General features: G+C 37.1%; 1 pseudogene; it reads right to left on the bottom strand.

Moving 5' to 3' along the window:
- Positions 1-12,292: 12,292 nt before the first annotated feature.
- On the bottom strand, positions 12,293-16,280 carry LOC133853742 (uncharacterized; annotated as a pseudogene).
- Between the last annotated feature and the right edge of the window lie 4,884 nt (positions 16,281-21,164).

Below are 21,164 nucleotides of genomic sequence, written 5' to 3'. Positions count from 1 at the left end.
TTGCCATGGACGCCCTAGCAATCAGTGTCCCACCTGCATCGGTACTACATCACACAACACTTCATCTTCGTATTTACCGATTCGAAATGCAACTAACACTTGCTTGTTCACCCTTATCTCACCACTATCATTTAGCCATTGAAACTTGTACGGTCTAGGGTGCTTTACCATGGGCAATCCCAATTTCTCCACCATAATTGTGCTTGCAACATTAGTACAGCACCATCAATAATCACACTACATACCTTGTCTTTAACGTAGCACCTAGTGTGAAAGATGTTCTCCTGCTGTACTTCATCAACTCCTTTTGCTTGCAAGCTCAGCAGTCGCCCATTTGAACCCTCAGCCTATAAATAGAAGCCCCTAGGCATTGAGAACTGCAAGAATTCCTTCAGAGCTTAGAGTGTTATTTTGTGAAGTTATCAGAGCTGATTTATTCTCTCTCAAGCCATTGCAAGTGTGTTGTTGTTGCGCTACAACTAAAGTCTATCTTAGGGGACGGCCCTAAGATAAAGGATTCCATTGAAGACCCCTTCAGGTAGGAGACCTGGTTGGGAAGCATTCATGTTGAGTTACACGTTAGAGAGCAAGGTACGACCACTACATCAGGGGTATGTGAGTGTTACTTACTGCTTTGTATCTAGCTTTGTCTTCTGAATAGTGGATATCCTAGGTTTGGCTGCCCCGGAGTGGTTTTTTTAATCTTGAATTTCCACTTCGTTAACAAAAATTCTTGTGTTTATTTTCCGCATTGTTATTTTTGTTAACATGTTAAGCACACACTTACTTGCCTTTTATTTTTAGAAGTCAATTTCATTTTTCATTAGTTATTTCTGTTGATGATCATCTAAAAAAAAAAAAAAAAAAAACATATTCTCTTCTGTTTCTGAGTCTTTTCTGCAGATTTTAGATCCTGATCTTGCGATCGAGTGCGCAATTTATATACGCTCGAGCGCAACTAGGATCAAGCGTAGTGGGTAGTCGATCTCAGAATTTAGACATCATTAAATACGATCCAGAGATCAAACGCATTATTCGATAGTGTAGAGACACCTCAAAATTAGAAAACATATTCAAAATTGAGGAAGACATGGCAGAAGTACGTGTAGAGAATCCACCCGAGCGGAAGCTGATGAAGAGTTCCTTCATACAAAAAAGTCTAAATCTGCCCTCTTGCATTGCTTTTCAATCGAATGTGCAAAGCAATTTTGATTTGTCTCCATTGCTCAATATGGTTCCACACTATAGAGGCACACCTACAGAGGATCCATATCTACACATTCGGGAATTCTTTTGATGTGAACCCGTCAAGAATAACGAGACCCAACAACAAAAGGAAACCCAAGATCGTTCTATGAACAGATTCGAATGGAAGACCTCGACCCGTTGTTTATGACAAACAAGAATCTCGGTATAAGGAAGACGCCACAAACGGTGGTAGAAACTCCGTTTGATAAGTCGAGATGAAGGCCACGGGAAATCCTGATAAGTTCGAGTAGTTCTTCAAAGAACCAAAGATAATAAACCTCACAAGTTTTATGAATAATCAATGTCTGTCTTTCTCTTTACAACCACATGCTTAAATAGGTTTTACAAAAGACTAGCAAGCTCTTTATCCCTACGCAATCTCTTGCGGTCCAAGCAATTATTTGGGCAACAAACCCATTATGGAAAACTTAGAAATATCAAATCAAAATATACTTAAATATCTAACTTGAATAAGGCATGAAATCGTTCTAAATATGGTACTCTTCATATTTCCATGCCGGTTCACCATCAATTATCTTTGTGGTCCAACATATTTCCATGTCAGTCCAACATCAATTTATTCCGCATAATTTGGTTTAGATTTCCTGCGATTCTTTTCTTGCCAATTCTTAGCCTTGACCGGATCCTTCTAGAACTTGAATCAAGGTGACAATTCTTTGTTGCCCACGTGGATCATGCTCAATGGGCCTCCACGAATTTGCTTGAGCCCATAACTCTTGGATGAGTCCGTTGAGCACATCCTTGAACTTCTTTGCTCGTGCTCTCGTAACCGGCCCAATTGGTACTTGAATGAGATCCTTCGAAGCGGTGCCTTGATCTCCATCATCTTTGATCTTTGCAAAACTCAAAACGTCCATGGCTTAAATGCGGAAGGAATCATGTTAATTCTCTTCCCTTTTTCCTTGAAAGATAATGCTAAGTTATGGTTGAATTCTTTGGCTGCAGGGTCTATTCACAATTGGGAGGAGTTGACCACAAAGTTCTTGAAAAAGTTCTTTCCAGCACAACGGACTAGGCAATTGAGGAGGGAGATTCAAACCTTCCAACAAAAAGATGGAGACCTATATTCTTTGAGGTGTGGGAGCACTTCAAGGAGCTACTTCTAAAATGCCCACGTCACAATCTATCTCAGGATGATCAGGTACAAGCTTTCAATGAAGGTTTAAATGATTCTAACAAAAGTCTTGTAGATTCAGCTTGTGGAGGTGTACCAATGGAAAAGAGAGGCAAAAGAACTGTTTGAGACTTTAGCCGAAAACTCCCAACAATTCTCATCCCGAGGGAGGCAAGGACTCAAAAGAAAAGGCGTCTATGAAGTGAATGGCAATAATGGAGTTCAAACTCAGATGGATACCTTAGAGAGGAAACTGGATATGCTAGTGAAAGTCATGACTACTCATAACATCTCTCCCATTCAACAGATTGCTCAAGTGGAGGTATGTGTCATATGTTCTCATTCTGACCACACCACTAAGACTTGCCCCTTGTTTTCATTTACAAATCAGGAGCAAGCAAATTATGTGGCCCAGAATAATTACCCTCCAAAGAACAATCCATACTCCAACACCTACAATGCAGGGTGGCGAACCCACCCCAATTTTTCATTGAGTAACACTCAGAATGTGCAAAATCCCCAAAGGCAGCATAAAAATTTCCAACAGGGAAATAACTATCAAGCTCCACCACAAGCGGTCCAACCGAATCTAAAGCCAAAGAAGAATGACCTCGAAGATGCTCTACTCAAATTTTTGACTGAGCAACAATAGACCAATGCTTAGACAAGTCAAGCTATTCAAAGATTGGAAACACAAGTGGGGCAGTTGGCCAAAGAGTTAAGTGAGAGAAAAAGGGGCGAATTCCCAATGGAAGCTCACTATGAACATATCATCAACCACATCAAAAGAGAAAGGGAGCTTCAAAGTCAGTTAGTGGCTAATCCTAGTGGATATTACGTGGAGGATTGGAGTTCTTCCTATCATGAGTAAGCTATCACAACATTGAGGAGTGAAGAAGTGGTCGAAAATCATAAGGAAGAGGGGAAGAAGGAGCAAATTGAGGTCACACATGATCTACATCAGGAAAAAGGCAAAGATGTGAGCACTGAGGCTTCTTCAGCATCAACTCCTATTCCCGAATTACCAAGAGGCCATGAGAATAGTCTGTTACTGCTATTAGACAAGCAAACTGTGGTCATCAAAGCAGAAAAACTCTTTAAGTATTCTCCTCATAATATTCTAGTTCATGATTCCCTTCCTAATGAGAAGCTATTTGAGAATTCTTAGAGTAATTTACCCCAATTTGTGAACATTTAGAACTACCTTTCTATAGGTAGAATTCAATCTTTATGGTCCAAGAGAAGAAAAGATTGGTGCTTCAAGTTTAAACTCAAAAGCTACTACCAACAGCGCTCGAGCAATCCAGGAGCTCAAGCACATCTGCCCAAATTAGTGGTTCTGAGGCCACTACATGCACTAAAAATCCATATCCTTTAAAGAATTCTGGTTTTGTTTTTAATTATAGTTAATTTTATTTTGGTTAATTTTAGTTTTATTGTGGTTAATTTTAGTTTCTATTCTTTTTTTTTTTTTTAGTTTTCCTTTCCTTGGTTTTGTTTTTTTAGTTTTGTTTTTCAGGGACAAGTGTTTTTCCATTCAAGTTTGGGGGTATGCTACGAGCCATACCTAGTCCAACCAATTTTCTCATCTCCTGGGTATGATCTTTCCATTATATCTACACGTTGAGGACAATGTGTAATTTAAGTTTGGGAGTATGGGACACACACACACTTTTTGTTTTAAAAAAAAAAAAGAAAGTGATAATTGAATTGCATGTTCATGTTATTTTTAAGACTTTGGTTGATCTAAAAATTGTGATTTGAATTTCATTGGTGAGCTTAGAATGTTGAACACATGATCATTTGAAATTGATTCTAAAGTCCTACTACTTACTTTTGGCATTTAAGGATTCATTTATTTCAATCTAAACTATCACAAGCACATTAGCATATAATTTGTGAGGTATGATATATGAACCTGATTATGTATTTTTCAATGTCTTGAGTGAAGCTGGGTGACTTGTTGAATGGATACTTTGGCATATTTATAATAATAATAATAATAAACCATTTTTTAAGATTTCACTGAGTAACTGGACTTCTTGCCTCATTAAGCATTGAATGTTCACGTCAAAAAGTGAGAAATTCGGATTGTTTAAAGTCATGATTAGTTTAGTTCTATAGCCTTTTTGACTCGAGTTAGTAAGCTCTTAGGGATGTTTCCACACCTATTGCCTAAAGCCATCTGGTTTGGGAGCATTTGCCTAACACTAGTTACATAACTCAATTAGAAAGCTTAAGAGAACTAAGCATTGCACAGTTTGACAAAAAAAAAAATATATAAAAAAAGAAGAAGAAGAGAGAATAAAGCTCTTGCTATTATGCCTTGGTCATTCAATTTGATGGGGATCCCAGTGAATTTTGAGATATTGAGTCATTGCACATTGGAATTAATTTAAAGCCTCATGATTATGTGTTAATTCACTTTACACTAAATTGAACTTGTGATGCCCCAGCTTGTCATTTATAAGTGGTTAGACTTTGGAATTCTATTTCATATTGAATATGGAGTTTATCTTTCTAAGCTTGCTAATGAATGAGAATCATAATTTTGGTGACACTTAACTCTTTGTAATAAACATTAATTTTTGCATAATGTTTGTGGGTATCATTCATGACAAACCCTTACGAGACTTCACTCGTCCACTAGGGAGTCCTAAGGGTTTAAAAGACTTATTGCATACGCTAAATGCAATCGTGTTTCCCGAGACAGAAGAGGTAGAGTAGTTATTGTTTTAGTTTTCCTTTTATTTTCAGTTTCCATTGCTAAGGGACTAGCAATATGTAAAGTTTGGGGGTGTGATAAGTGCTAAATGTTACACATTTAAGCTGCTTAATTTATATATGTTAAGCTCTTAGTTTTGTTATAGTTTGATGTTTTGTGTTGTTTTTGTGTTTTCTTGTATTTTACAGGTTCTGAAAGAAAATCCATCAAATTCTAAGATTATAACGAAGTCGGCAAACTCACTTTTAGATAGATTCAATTCCAATCAATTTTGAATTTAAGGAAAGAGAAGTCGGCAAAAATTCGTTTTTTTTTAAAGAATTCAGAATGAGCATGTCTCAGTAATTTAATCATAACTTTCGGCTCAAGTATTGGATTTCAACAAAATTGGTGGCGTTAGAAAGGTAATAAAAAATAAAACAAATATGTAAGAAATATATTTTTCCTAATTCGGATGTTTACCATGCCAAAATTGCCCCACAATAAAGAACTACAGATATGTACGAATTTTGGAATCATTTTTCTACTTGGATGGAAATTTCAGAAAAGGAAAAGACTTGTAATTATTCTATTTGGACTAGAAGACCTATTTATAATTGTTCTAGGATTTCTAGAGCTTCTCTAATCCCTATAAACATGCCTCTAACATTTGAAGAAAAATGCACACAAGCTTTGAGGAAGAATCAAAGGCTACATCAAGAAGGAGGTTCTTTCTAGTTTTTATTTTATTTCTTCCTTTATGTATTTTCTATATGTATATAATTTTAGTTTATATTAGTTGTAACTAATAACTTCTAACATTTAAAGAAAAATACACAAGCTTTGAGGAAGAATCAAAGGCTACATCAAGAATGAGGTTCTTTCTAGTTTTTATTTTCTTTCTTCCTTTATTTATTTTCTGTATGTATATAATTTTAATTTATATTAGTTGTAACTAATACTTTAGTTAGGGCTCGATTGAAGCCCTAATCATGTCTCTTTAAGTTTTTCAATTTGCTTTGCTACAATTTATATATTGATGCTTAACAAGATTAATTATAGTTTCTTGAATTCCTCGCATGTTTATGTTTGGCCATCATATGCATGTGGTATGAATTTGTTATTAATGTCAATTTGGATGACCGAGTCCTGGGCATAATAGAGTAACGAAAGAACCCCAACCTGTTCTTGGATTAATCAACATAAAGACAACTAGAATAGATACCATATTCCAATCTGAGTGTGTTTACAGATTTCCATAGATTTATGCTTCCTTGAAGAACAACTTATAGTAGATACCATGCTAAATCCTTCAAGGAAGAAAAGAGTTAGAGTTAGAGTAGATATCATGTCTAACTCGTTGCTTAGGGAAATTAATAGCTTTAGGAGAAGATCTTGTGGCTGGTAAACATTAAGCATCATGTTTTGATTGTAGTATTGTGCATATTGCGAATCTTATTTGAGTATGATTAGCGGTGGATATCGAAGCCCTACCATTTCTTCTTATTATTTTTAATTCAATCTTTTATCCCGTCTTATTAAACATATCTCTTTTAGGAATATCTTATTAAGCATAATTTACCAATCCTCATGGGAATAATCTCGTATTTGCCTACTATACTATCTTTCTGATCTTGTGCACTTGCAAGTAAAACGTACAAGTATTTGCCTACTTATTTAGGTAGATATTTGCACAACAAGGTTAACCCATCAAAATCAGCCAATGAGACCAGATATCCATCAAAAATTCACAATCTACCCTCTAAGATCCAGGCCTTGTCCACCTCATACTCGAACTCTGCCACAAAAAGATTCTCGCCAATCACATTGAAAATCACCTCCCCCATCGGATGCCAAATTCGAGTTAGAGGAGCCTTGTAATACTCCCTTGGAATGATCCGATCTGCACCCAATTTTCCAACCACACAAGCTCGACCCCTATTCACCAGAGGGATGATCTCGGGAGCTTCTAAGGAAACTCCTACATGTTCTTCCTCCCATAAAGAAAATTTTCCCCATTTGGACGATAATTCCTCCATACCTTTTCGCAAATGTACGTCACCACCTTACACAGAAAAAACCAAAACTCTACGTCAAGAGACGAGAGAGACTACAACTTCACCTATTAGTTGTCGAGAGAACTAAGAGGGAAGATCGTAACCTTTGTCTATGGGAGTCTTTGACCCCATCGCTAGCTGAATCCATTAATGGCATTCCAAGTTCGTTGGACCATTGTTTAGGTGTTTCTTATTTGTTTGGAAATGACATTAATTTCTTGGAATATGTAAATATTTTTTAACATGTTAATATCTTTAGTTATCGGCGGTAAAATAAATTTGAATAAAATTTTCTTTCCCATAATTTCAGTGCTAATACTTTCTTCTGTTTTTATAAAATGATTTAGTAATGCTAAAAATGGATTTCCTAATATTATGTTAGAAGTAATATTTTTTACTAAAATAAATGTAGTTTTAAAACATACTCTATCATTACAAATATGGGCATTATGTATTTTATATTCTATATTTAATCTTGTTCCACTAGCTTTATACAATTTTTTAGTTGTCTTTTCATAATATTTTGTGGGTATAATTCCTTCTAGGATAAAATTCATATCTGCGTCTGAATCTAATAAAGCTACAGTTGTAATTTGAAATTCAGCATTAATTATTAATGTTACTTCAACATACCATTTTTGAAAGATTATTCTATTTTTATAAGATTAATGAATAAATTATTATCTGTTGAATTCTGCGAGTTTTCAATATTTTCTTGAATCTCTTGGATTTTAATTTCATTATCATTTTGCAAGATGCTATTTATTTGTTGTTTTTCTATTTTTTGTGTTATAATTTCTTGTATTAATTGTTCATTAGAGATTTTAAAATCAAGTTTTGATTCTTTTATCCCTTGTTCTATATTATTTATTTCAAATTGTAAATCTTGAACTGTAATAGGACGTTTTCTTTTTTGAATCTATTAGATACATAGTAAAATTGTAATTTATGCTGTTAGTGATTATTTTATCTTTTTGACCAATTTGTGATAAATATTTTATTTTTGTTTCCGAATCTTCAATTTGATCTAGAAGTTCTAATATTATTCTTTCTTCTCTTGTTAATGTATTTATTTCTTTTCTACAGGTGCATATATCCCTATCTTTCCAGAAACAAAATTCTATTTTGTTTTCTTCACTCGAATCAGAATATTCTTCTTAGGATGTAGTATCATTATCATCAATTTGTAATAATTATTCAGAATATGTATCAGATTCAAATAATATATTTAAGAGTTGAGATTTTAATTTATCATCAATATTAAGTTCTTTAATTTTGTCTTTCACTTTGCAATTATTTTTATAATAACCAGTTTAACCACATTTATAACACAGGTTGTTTCTTTCTATGCTTAAATTTATTTGGCCAAAAATTCTTAGAATTTTTTGATCTGTAATATTTCTTATAAGGTTTGTACGATTTTATTTTCTTATTACGATATTTTTTACGTTTATGCTTAGTGGATGGTGCTATTAAAGGGGAAAAACCATATTGTTTACAAAAAGATCATAATTCTTGTTTGGCATATTTCATATAATTTTTTAGTTGATGTGTTAGTCTTAAATCATTACACAGATTTAATCCTATATGCTTTATTGCATTTATAATTTCTCCATATGTAAGACTTGTATAATCATTGTGACCATCATTATTTAATTTTTTTTCTAATCTTATGGGTAAAATATTTGGATAATCCTCCTATAAATTTTTATTTCCAATAATGGGCTCTATTATCTGTTCTAACTAATACTCTTGAAAGAAAGACATCCTTATACCATCTAAAATATGTCAAAGTAGGGCATTTTAAATGTTTTAAACTATCATAAATAATGGGATCTCTTATGAAATGTTTTGTAATTGCAAATATTAAAATATTAACTGCATCTTCTATAGGTTAATTATACTCATTTGTTATAATATTTCTAGCAATATTAGTTTTATAAGCTATTTTTAAATATGATATTTGTTCTTCTGTTAAAGTATTATCCCACCATCCTTTTAATTGTCCTGTAAAACCTGTTATTAAACTACTTGCTATTTGATGATCTGATCTTTTGCACTTTTATAAACATTTGTTACCATCATCATTCATGTAAGACAATCAAAATTTCATATTCTGATAAACCATCTATATTCCACTCATATAAAGCATCAGCTGTGTAAGCAGCTCTTAATCGTAATTCTCTTTCTTCAAATTGTATATTTAGAGGTGTGGGTTTAGGATACCAATTACGAGTTATAGAAGTATGCGTTCCATATTTTCCTTTGTAATTATTCTTAGGCATTATTCCTTGATCATTATGATTTTCTGAAGTCATTCTATTTAGATCTAAATTTTTAAATTGAGACTGTAATTTATCTATGTAAGATCTTATATATATATATATTGTTTATTTGAACTCTTTTTGAGATGCAAGAAGGGATCCATTGTTCCTTCGATGTAAGGTCCAAACTCACCCCATGCGTCCAGCTTAGGGCTGTCAAAACGGGTTGACACGACCCGTTTAGATATAAGGGTCAAATTCTTAAACCCTAACACGACCCTGCTAAATAACGGGTTGACCCGACCCGACCCCGTTCGACCAGTTTATTAATAAAATCTATAAAAATAAAAACACAAATTTAAATTTTTTAAAAAATCATATTGTTTGAATAATCATATTATTTCACAGTTGAAATATAAAATATTGAGTTGTTTTATTATTTACTTGTTTTGGTTCAACTTCTGATGGAGATCAAGGCACCGCTTCGAAGGATCTCGTTCAAGTACCAATTGGGCCGGTTACGAGAGCACGAGGAAAGAAGTTTAAGGATATGCTCAACGGACTCATCCAAGAGTTATGGGCTCAAGCAAATTCGTGGAGGCCCATTGAGCATGATCCACGTGGGCAACAAAGAATTGTCACCTTGATTCAAGTTCTAGAAGGATCCGGTCAAGGCTAAGAATTGGCAAGAAAACAATCGCAGGAAATCTAAACCAAATTGATGCGGAATAAATTGATGGCGAACTGACATGGAAATATGTTGGATCACAAAGATAATTGATGGTGAACCAGCATGGAAATATAAAAAGTACCATATTTAGAACGATTTCATGCCTTATTCAAGTTAGATGTTTAAGTATATTTTGATTTGATATTTCTAAGTTTTCCATAATGGGTTTGTTGCCCAAATAATTGCTTGGACCGCAAGAGATTGCATAGAGATAAAGAGCTTGCTAGTCTTTTGTAAAGCCTATTTAAGCATGTGGTTGTAAAGAAAAAGACAGACATTGATTATTCATAAAACATGTGAGGTTTATTCTCTTTGGTTCTTTGAAGAACTACTCGAACTTATCAGGATTTCCCGTAGCGTTCATCTCGACTTATCAAACGGAGTTTCCACCACCGTTTGTGGCGTTTTCCTTATACTGAGGTTCTTGTTTGTCATAAACAACGGGTCGAGGTCTTCCATTCGAATCTGTTCATAGAACGATCTTGGGTTCCCTTTCATTGTTGGGTCTCGTTATTCTTGACGAGGTTCACATCATTTGGTATCAGAGCACGGTTTCTAGTTCAGGTTTGCATATCCCTTTACATCACTATTTCGAAATTTTATTTCGTTATTCTTAAAAGCTAGTTGCTGATCATCAAAAAAAAAAAATCGTGTCAAAATTCAGATTTGTGATTTTCGCGAATCTTTGCTTTAATTTTTCAGATTTGAATTCCATTCTTAATTGATTACGCGAATCTTTGCTTTAATTTTCAGATCAATAATTTCAAGATTTGGATTTTCTTTCCATATCTGCAACTTCCATCTTTGAATTACATGTCGTTATCAATTGTCCTTTTGTCTATTTCCATGTCCTTGTTTCTGATCAATAATTTCAAGATTTAGATTTTTCTTTCCATATCTACAATTTCCAGATTTGATTTACACGTTGCTTTCAATTGTCCTTTGTATAGTTCCATATCCTTGTTGAAATCTGATCAATTGTTTTTGGCAATTACAATTATTATTGCTGCTTGTGACTAAAAAAAAAAAAAAAGTTCCGGACAAAAAAAATAAAATAAAATAAAATCCGGACAAAGAAAAAAAAATTCACTATTCTGTGCTTCCAAAATCCCAAACTGAATTCCTTCTATTTCTAATCTGAAAATTTCCATATTCCTTGTGTTCAAATCTTAAATTCCTTGAGTAGTTCTGGGTGAATTGTTGCTAGAAATTTTGAGTTGTTTGTTTAGTTTCAAAAGAACTAAGAGAGAATTATCGTGTGGAAAAAGGCAAGAGTGGTGAAAACATCAGAGGGTAAAAGCCATATTATTTTGAGTGAAACACGAGTGGAGAGTGATCCACCTTCTGATGTGAACCCCGTCAAGAATAACGAGACCCAACAACGAAAGGGAACCCAAGATCGTTCTATGAACAGATTCGAATGGAAGACCTCGACCCGTTGTTTATGACAAACAAGAACCTCGGTATAAGGAAGACGCCACAAACGGTGGTGTAAATTCCGTTTGATAAGTCGAGATGAACGCCACGGGAAATCCCGATAAGTTCGAGTAGTTCTTCAAAGAACCAAAGAGAATAAAACCTCACAAGTTTTATGAATCATCAATGTCTCCTCGATTACATGGTAGGTACACCTATTTATACAAGAAAATTACTTGCGGAGAAAGTAGTTCTAATCCTAATAAGTAAACAAATCAATTCCTAGCAAGGAAAGAAAATAAAGTCCAAATCAATTCCTAGCAAGGAAAGAAAATAAATAAAGATCTTAGGTAGGTAAAGAAAATAAGTCTTCCAATCCGATCCTTCTAAATTAACGAATAATCTCAGCAGTTCTTAGCCTTGACCAGATCCTTCTAGAACTTGAATCAAGGAGACAATTCTTTGTTGCCCACGTGAATCATGCTCAATGGGCCTCCCCGAATTTGCTTGAGCCCATAACTCTTGGATGAGTCCGTTGAGCACATCCTTGAACTTCTTTGCTCGTGCTCTCGTAACCGGCCCAATTGGTACTTGAACGATATCCTTCAAAGCGGTGCCTTGATCTCCATCATTCCCCTCCTCTTGAAAAGGATTTGCCCTCAAATCATCACCTACATCAAAAGGACTCAAATCAGTAACATTAAAAGTGGTACTGACATTGTACTCACCAGGTAAATCTAGCTTGTAAGCGTTGTCATTGATATGCTCGAGGATTTGAAAAGGGCCATCTCCTCTTGGGAGCAATTTGGAACGTCTTTTCACCGGGAATCTTTCTTTTCTCATATGCAGCCAAACCCAATCTCCGGGTTCAAAAACCAGGTTGCAACGTCCCTTGTTGGCTTGTGTGGCATATTGTTCCGTTCTTCGCTCAATGTTGAGTCTTGCTTTCTCATGAATCTGCTTCACAAAGTCAGCTTTCTTTTTGCCATCTAAATTAATGTGCTCCGTCAAAGGTAAAGGAGACAAATCCAATGGAGTTAAAGGATTAAACCCATACACAATTTCAAATGGCGAAAATTTGGTAGCAGAATGAACAGCTCTATTATATGCAAACTCAACATGTGGTAAACATTCTTCCCATGTTTTGATGTTCTTTCTAATGATTGCCCTTAATAGAGTAGACAAAGTCCTATTTACTACTTCAGTTTGACCATCAGTTTGTGGATGACAAGTAGTGGAAAACAATAGCTTAGTACCTAGCTTACACCACAAAGTCTTCCAAAAATAGCTCAAGAACTTAGCATCTCTATCCGAAACAATTGTCCTAGGCATGCCATGTAATCTCACAATCTCTCTAAAGAACAAATCAGCAACATGCGAAGCATCATCCGTTTTGTGACATGGAATAAAATGTGCCATTTTAGAAAATCTATCCACGACCACAAAAACTGAATCTCTTCCATGTTTAGTCCTAGGCAATCCTAACACAAAATCCATTGAAATATCAATCCAAGGCTCACTAGGAATTGGTAAAGGAGTATACAAACCGATGGGCTGCACTTTGGATTTAGCTTGCCTACATGTGACACATCTACCACAAATCCGTTCAACATCTCGTTTCATGTGAGGCCAATAGAAGTGTTCCTGCAAAATAGCCAAAGTCTTTGCAACTCCAAAATGTCCCATTAATCCCCCACCATGTGATTCCTGCACTAATAACTCCCTCATAGAACAATTAGGCACGCATAGCTTATTTTCTCGAAATAGGAATCCATCAAGTCTAAAGAACTTACCAGAGGCGATTTTCTCACAAGCTCGATATTCCTCACAAAATTCGTGGTCTTCAGCATATAATTCTTTAATGTGTTCAAAACCAAGCAATTTTGCATCAAGTGTGGAGAGTAAGGCATACCTGCGAGAAAGTGCATCGGCGACTACATTCTCCTTACCTTGCTTGTACCGAATGATGTATGGAAACATCTCTATGAACTCCACCCATCGCGCATGTCTTTTGTTTAGCTTGTGTTGGCCCTTCAAGTGTTTCAAGGACTCATGATCGGTGTGAATCACGAACTCCTTAGGCCATAGATAGTGTTGCCACATCTCTAAAGCCCGAACCAATGCATACAACTCCTTATCATAAGTTGGGTAGTTTAAGGCTGCCCCGCTGAGTTTCTCGGTGAAGTAAGCAATTGGTCGTCCTTCTTGCATAAGAACGGCACCTATACCAATACCTGAAGCATCACATTCAATTTCAAATGTTTTTGAAAAGTTAGGTAAAGACAACAAAGGTGCGTTAGTCAGCTTCTCTTTGATTAATTGAAATGCTTTCTCTTGTTCTTCTCCCCACCGAAATCCAACGTTCTTCTTGATCACTTCGGTAAGCGGTGCGGCTAAGCTACTGAAGTCTCTCACGAATCGCCGGTAGAAACTAGCAAGTCCATGAAAACTACGAACATTACCAACACTTGTGGGGCTCGGCCAATCTTGGATTGCACGTACCTTCTCTTCATCAACCTGTATACCTTGTGCACTAACAACAAATCCCAAAAATACAAGCTTATCGGTGTAAAAAGTGCACTTCTTTAAATTAGCAAACAACTTTTCTTTCCTTAGCACATCTAAAACGGATTTCAAATGTACTACATGATCGTCTATGTTTTTGCTATAAATGAGTATATCATCAAAATAGACAACAACAAATCTGCCTATAAATGCACGCAAAACATGGTTCATAAGTCTCATAAAGGTGCTCGGAGCATTAGTCAAACCAAAAGGCATAACTAACCATTCATACAAACCATATTTTGTTTTAAAGGTAGTTTTCCATTCATCTCCTTCTTTTATCCTAATTTGATGATAACCACTTTTTAAATCAATCTTAGAAAATATGCAAGAACCATGCAGCTCATCTAACATATCATCTAAGCGTGGGATAGGATGACGATACTTTACCGTTATGTTGTTGATGGCTCGGCAATCAACGCACATTCTCCACGTCCCATCCTTCTTAGGTACAAGTAAGACCGGAACCGCACATGGGCTCATGCTCTCCCTCACGTGCCATTTCTCCAACAATTCACTTACCTGCCGTTGAAGCTCCTTTGTCTCCTTGGGATTGCTCCTATAAGCTGGTCGGTTTGGGATGGTTGCACCGGGAACTAAATCAATTTGATGTTCAATCCCTCGGATTGGAGGTAACCCATGTGGTGTTTCCTCGGGGAAGACATCCTCGTACTCCTGCAAAAGAGAAACAATAGAACTAGGCAAAGCAAGGTCAAGTTCGTTATTGTTTAAAAGTGCCTCTTTGTACAAAAGTACAATCATCAGCTGTTTTGAAAACATTGCCCACTTGATCTCACTCACTTTTGCATAAAAATTCTTTTGTTTTCTCTCTGATTTTCTCTCAAGGGCCGAACTTTGATTTTCTTTCTCTCTCTCATTTTTCTCGGCCTCTCTCTGTTTTTCACTCTTTTTCTTTTGCTCACTCTCTTTCTTTTGATCACTCTCCTTTTGTAATCTCACTTGATCCTCGTATACTTGCTGCGGTGTTAATGGTACAAGAGTGATTGATCGTTGATTAAGTACAAAAGAGTACTTGTTCGTAAAGCCATCATGCTTCACTTGCCTATCGAATTGCCATGGACGCCCAAGCAATAAGTGTCCCACCTGCATCGGTACTACATCACACAACACTTCATCTTCATATTTACTGATTCGAAATGCAACTAACACTTGCTTGTTCACCCTTATCTCACTACTATCATTTAGCCATTGCAACTTGTACGGTCTAGGGTGCTTTATCATGGGCAATCCCAATTTCTCCACCATAATTGTGCTTGCAACATTAGTACAACTACCACCATCAATAATCACACTACATACCTTGTCTTTAACGTAGCACCTTGTGTGAAAGATGTTCTCCCGCTGTACTTCATCAACTCCTTTTGCTTGCAAGCTCAATGCTCTTCTCGCCACCAATGTCAATGCGTCAGGGGCTAAATACTCCTCATCGGAAACATCCTCCAATGGCGGCATGTTGTCGGTGTTGGAATCTTCATTATCGGTCACAATTTCTCCATTGGCTTGCAACACCATGGCTTGCTTGTTTGGACATTGACTTGCTATGTGGCCCCTGCCTTGACATCTAAAACACTTAATATCACGATTCCTAGAGGTAGAGGCTTCGGTTTTACCTTGAGGAACGTGGCTGGTGGTCACAGACTTGGGCTCGGGTTTGGGCGTTTGTGACTTGTCCAGCGGCTTGGCTTGACTCAATTTCCAAGAGGTAGAACTAGAGTTATGGCCTGCACGTGTCCCACTCCCTCTCTTGAGTTGTTGTTCCACTTTGATAGCCATATGCACCATATCTTCCAATTCCACATAATGCTGCATCTCTACCTTATCATAGATCTCCTGGTTTAAGCCAAGTAAAAATCTAGCCATTGTAGCCTCCCGATCTTCCTCTACATTAGCGCGGATCATAGCAATCTCCATCTCCTTGTAGTAATCCTCTACGCTTCGACTCCCTTGTCTAAGACCTTGTAGAGTACAACTCTCGGTAGTAGTAACTTGGAACGAACCGTTTTCTCATCACTACTTTCATCTCCTCCCATGTGTCTATTGGGCGTTCTCTATTCCGCCTCCTGTTTATCACAAGCTGATCCCACCAAGTAATAGCATATTCAGAAAATTCAATCACAGCTAATTTTACCTTCTTTGTCTCGGAGTAATTGTGACAATCAAACACGAACTCCATCTTCTTCTCCCATTCAAGATATGCCTCAGGATTAGATCTACCTTGAAAGGACGGAATCTTCATCTTAATACCACCCAAGTTGTTATCTTCACGATTCCTAGCTTCTCTAAATCTTCCTCCAGGTCTCCTATTGTTAACAATGGAACCCCGATCTTCTTCTTCATCAAAACCAGACCCATAACGCTCTTCATCCTCCTCCCTTGGTGGAACTCTTTCCCTTCTACGAAAATTACGATCGTTTTGTGGTTGCTCCTCACGTCTATTCTCCATCTGATCTATCCGTTCGTGAACCTGCTCCATCTCCATCTTCATCACTCGCCTCATCTCACTCATCATGGCCTCCATAAACATTTTCGGATCTGCCAATTTTGTATCACCTTCGACAATGCTCTTACCACTATCGTGAGACATGATTGCTGCAAAACAAAGGTTAGAAAGAAAAAAAAGATCCTCACGAATCACTCCCTTACGTGTTTACACTCAAGAAGGTGGATCACTCTCCACTCGTGTTTCACTCAAAATAATATGGCTTTTACCCTCTGATGTTCTCACCACTCTTGCCTTTTTCCACTCGATAATTCTCTCTTAGTTCTTTTGAAACTAAACAAACAACTCAAAATTTCCAGCAACAATTCACCCAGAACTACTCAAGGAATTTCAGATTTGAACACAAGGAAAATGGAAATTTTCAAAAGGACAATTGAAAGCGACGTGTAAATCAAATTTGGAAATTGTAGATATGGAAAGAAAAATCCAAATCTTGAAATTATTGATCAGATTTCAACAAGGACATGGAAATAGACAAAAGGACAATTGATAACGACATGTAATTCAAAGATGGAAGTTGCAGATATGGAAAGAAAATCCAAATCTTGAAATTATTGATCTGAAAATTAAAGCAAAGATTCGCGTAATCAATTAAGAATGGAATTCAAATCTGAAAATTTCAAATCAGAAAAATTAAAGCAAAGATTCGCGAAAATCACAAATCTGAATTTTGACACGATTTTTTTTTTTTTTTTTTTTTTGATGATTAGCAACTGGCTTTTAAGAATAATGAAATAAAATTTCAAAATAGTGATGTGAAGGGATATGCAAACCTGAACTAGAAACTGAGCTCTGATACCAAATGATGTGAACCCCGTCAAGAATAACGAGACCCAACAACGAAAGGGAACCCAAGATCGTTCTATGAACAGATTCGAATGGAAGACCTCGACCCGTTGTTTATGACAAACAAGAACCTCGGTATAAGGAAGACGCCACAAACGGTGGTGTAAATTCCGTTTGATAAGTCGAGATGAACGCCACGGGAAATCCCGATAAGTTCGAGTAATTCTTCAAAGAACCAAAGAGAATAAAACCTCACAAGTTTTATGAATCATCAATGTCTCCTCGATTACATGGTAGGTACACCTATTTATACAAGAAAATTACTTGCGGAGAAAGTAGTTCTAATCCTAATAAGTAAACAAATCAATTCCTAGCAAGGAAAGAAAATAAAGTCCAAATCAATTCCTAGCAAGGAAAGAAAATAAATAAAGATCTTAGGTAGGTAAAGAAAATAAGTCTTGCAATCCGATCCTTCTAAATTAACGAATAATCTCAGCAGTTCTTAGCCTTGACCGGATCCTTCTAGAACTTGAATCAAGGTGACAATTCTTTGTTGCCCACGTGTATCATGCTCAATGGGCCTCCCCGAATTTTCTTGAGCCCATAACTCTTGGATGAGTCCGTTGAGCACATCCTTGAACTTCTTTGCTCGTGCTCTCGTAACCGGCCCAATTGGTACTTGAACGATATCCTTCAAAGCGGTGCCTTGAACTCCATCACCTTCTTGAGTGTAAACACGTAAGGGAGTGATTCGTGAGGATCTTTTTTTCCTTTCTAACCTTTGTTTTGCAGCAATCATGTCTCACGATAGTGGTAAGAGTATTGCCGAAGATGATGCAAAATTGGCTGATCCGAAAATGTTTATGGAGGCCATGATGAGTGAGATGAGGCGTGTGATGAAGATGGAGATGGAGCAGGTTCACGAACGGATAGATTAGATGGAGAATAGACGTGAGGAGCAACCACAAAACGGTCATAATTTTCGTAGAAGGGAAAGAGTTCCACCGAGGGAGGAGGATGAAGAACGTTATGGGTCTTGTTTTGATGAAGAAGAAGATCGGGGTTCTATTGTTAACAATAGGAGACCTGGAGGAAGATTTAGAGAAGCTAGGAATCGTGAAGATAACAACTTGGGTGGTATTAGGATGAAGACTCCATCCTTTCAAGGTAGATCTGATCCTGAGGCATATCTTGAGTGGGAGAAGAAGATGGAGTTAGTGTTTGATTGCCACAACTACTCCGAGACAAAGAAGGTAAAATTAGCCGTGATTGAATTTTCTGAATATGCTATTACTTGGTGGGATCAACTTGTGATAAACAGGAGGCGGAATAGAGAACGCCCAATAGACACATGGGAGGAGATGAAAGTAGTGATGAGAAAGCGGTTCGTTCCAAGTTACTACTACCGAGAGTTGTACAAAAGGCTACAAGGTCTTAGACAAGGGAGTCGAAGCGTAGAGGACTACTACAAGGAGATGGAGATTGCTATGATCCGTGCTAATGTAGAGGAGGATCGGGAGGCTACAATGACTAGATTTTTACTTCGCTTAAACCAGAAGATCCATGATAAGGTAGAGATGCAGCATTATGTGGAATTGGAAGATATGGTGCATATGGCTATCAAAGTGGAACAACAACTCAAGAGAGGGAGTGGGACACGTGCATGCCATAACTCTAGTTTTACCTCTTGGAAATCGAGTCATGCCAAGCCGCTGGACAAGTCACAAACGCCCAAACCCGAGCCCAAGTCTGCGACCACCAGCCACGTTCCTCAAGGTAAAACCGAAGCCTCAACCTCTAGGAATCGTGATATTAAATGTTTTAGATGTCAAGGCAGGGGCCACATAGCAAGTCAATGTCCAAACAAGCAAGCCATGGTGTTGCAAGCCAATGGAGAAATTGTGACCGATAATGAAGATTCCGACATCGACAACATGCCGCCATTGGAGGATGTTTCCGATGAGGAGTATTTAGCCCCTGACGCATTGACATTGGTGGCGAGGAGAGCATTGAGCTTGCAAGCAAAAGGAGTTGATGAAGTACAGCGGGAGAACATCTTTCACACTAGGTGCTACGTTAAAGACAAGGTATGTAGTGTGATTATTGATGGTGGTAGTTGTACTAATATTGCAAGCACAATTATGGTGGAGAAATTGGGATTGCCCATGATAAAGCACCCTAGACCGTACAGGTTGCAATGGCTAAATGATAATGGTGAGATAAGGGTGAACAAGCAAGTGTTAGTTGCATTTCGAATCGGTAAATACGAAGATGAAGTGTTGTGTGATGTAGTACCGATGCAGGCGGGACACTTATTGCTAGGGCGTCCATGGCAGTTCGATAGGCAAGTGAAGCATGATGGCTTTACGAACAAGCACTCTTTTGTACTTAATCAACGATCAATCACTCTTGTACCATTGACACCGCAGCAAGTATACGAGGATCAAGTGAGATTACGAAAGGAGAGTGATCAAAAGAAAGAGAGTGAGCAAAAGAAAAAGAGTGAAAAACAGAGAGAGGCCAAGAAAAATGAGAGAGAGAAAGAAAATCAAAGTTCGGCCCTTGAGAGAAAATCAGAGAGAAAACAAAAGAATTTCTATGCAAAAGTGAGTGAGATCAAGCGGGCAATGTTTTCAAAACAACCGATGATTGTACTTTTGTACAAAGAGGCACTTTTAAACACTAACGAACTTGACCTTGTTTTGCCTAGTTCTATTGTTTCTCTTTTACAAGAGTACGAGGATGTCTTCCCCGAGGAAACACCACATGGGTTACCTCCAATCCGAGGGATTGAACATCAAATTGATTTAGTTCCCGGTGCAACCATCCCAAACCGACCAGCTTATAGGAGTAATCCCGAGGAGACAAAGGAGCTTCAATGGTAGGTAAGTGAATTGTTGGAGAAAGGGCACGTGATGGAGAGCATGAGCCCATGTGCGGTTCCGGTCTTACTTGTACCTAAGAAGGATGGGACGTGGAGAATGTGCGTTGATTGCCGAGCCATCAACAACATAACGGTAAAGTATCGTCATCCTATCCCACGCTTAGATGATATGTTAGATGAGCTACATGGTTCTTGCATATTTTCTAAGATTGATTTAAAAAGTGGTTATCACCAAATTAAGATAAAAGAAGGAGATGAATGGAAAACCGCCTTTAAAACAAAATATGGTTTGTATGAATGGTTAGTTATGCCTTTTGGTTTGACTAATGCTCCGAGCACCTTTATGAGACTTATGAACCATGTTTTGCGTTCATTTATAGGCAGATTTGTTGTTGTCTATTTTGATGATATACTCATTTATAGCAAAAACATAGACGATCATGTAGTAAATTTGAAATCCATTTTAGATGTGCTAAGGATAGAAAGGTTGTTTGCTAATTTAAAGAAGTGCACTTTTTACACCAATAAACTTGTATTTCTGGGATTTGTTGTTAGTGCACAAGGTATACAGGTTGATGAAGAGAAGGTACGTGCAATCCAAGATTGGCCGAGCCCCACAAGTGTAGGTAATGTTCGTAGTTTTCATGTACTTGCTAGTTTCTACCGGTGGTTCGTGAAAGACTTCAGTAGCTTAGCCGCACCGCTTACCGAAGTGATCAAGAAGAACGTTAGATTTCGGTGGGGAGAAGAACAAGAGAAAGCATTTTCTCCTTTACCTTTGACGGAGCACGTTAATTTAGATGCCAAAAAGAAAGCTGACTTTGTGAAGCAGATTCATGAGAAAGCAAGACTCA

The sequence above is a fragment of the Alnus glutinosa genome, chromosome 13 (assembly GCF_958979055.1).
Source record: "Alnus glutinosa chromosome 13, dhAlnGlut1.1, whole genome shotgun sequence".
NCBI lineage: Eukaryota > Viridiplantae > Streptophyta > Magnoliopsida > Fagales > Betulaceae > Alnus > Alnus glutinosa.
This window is presented reverse-complemented; position numbering and strand designations above follow the sequence as displayed.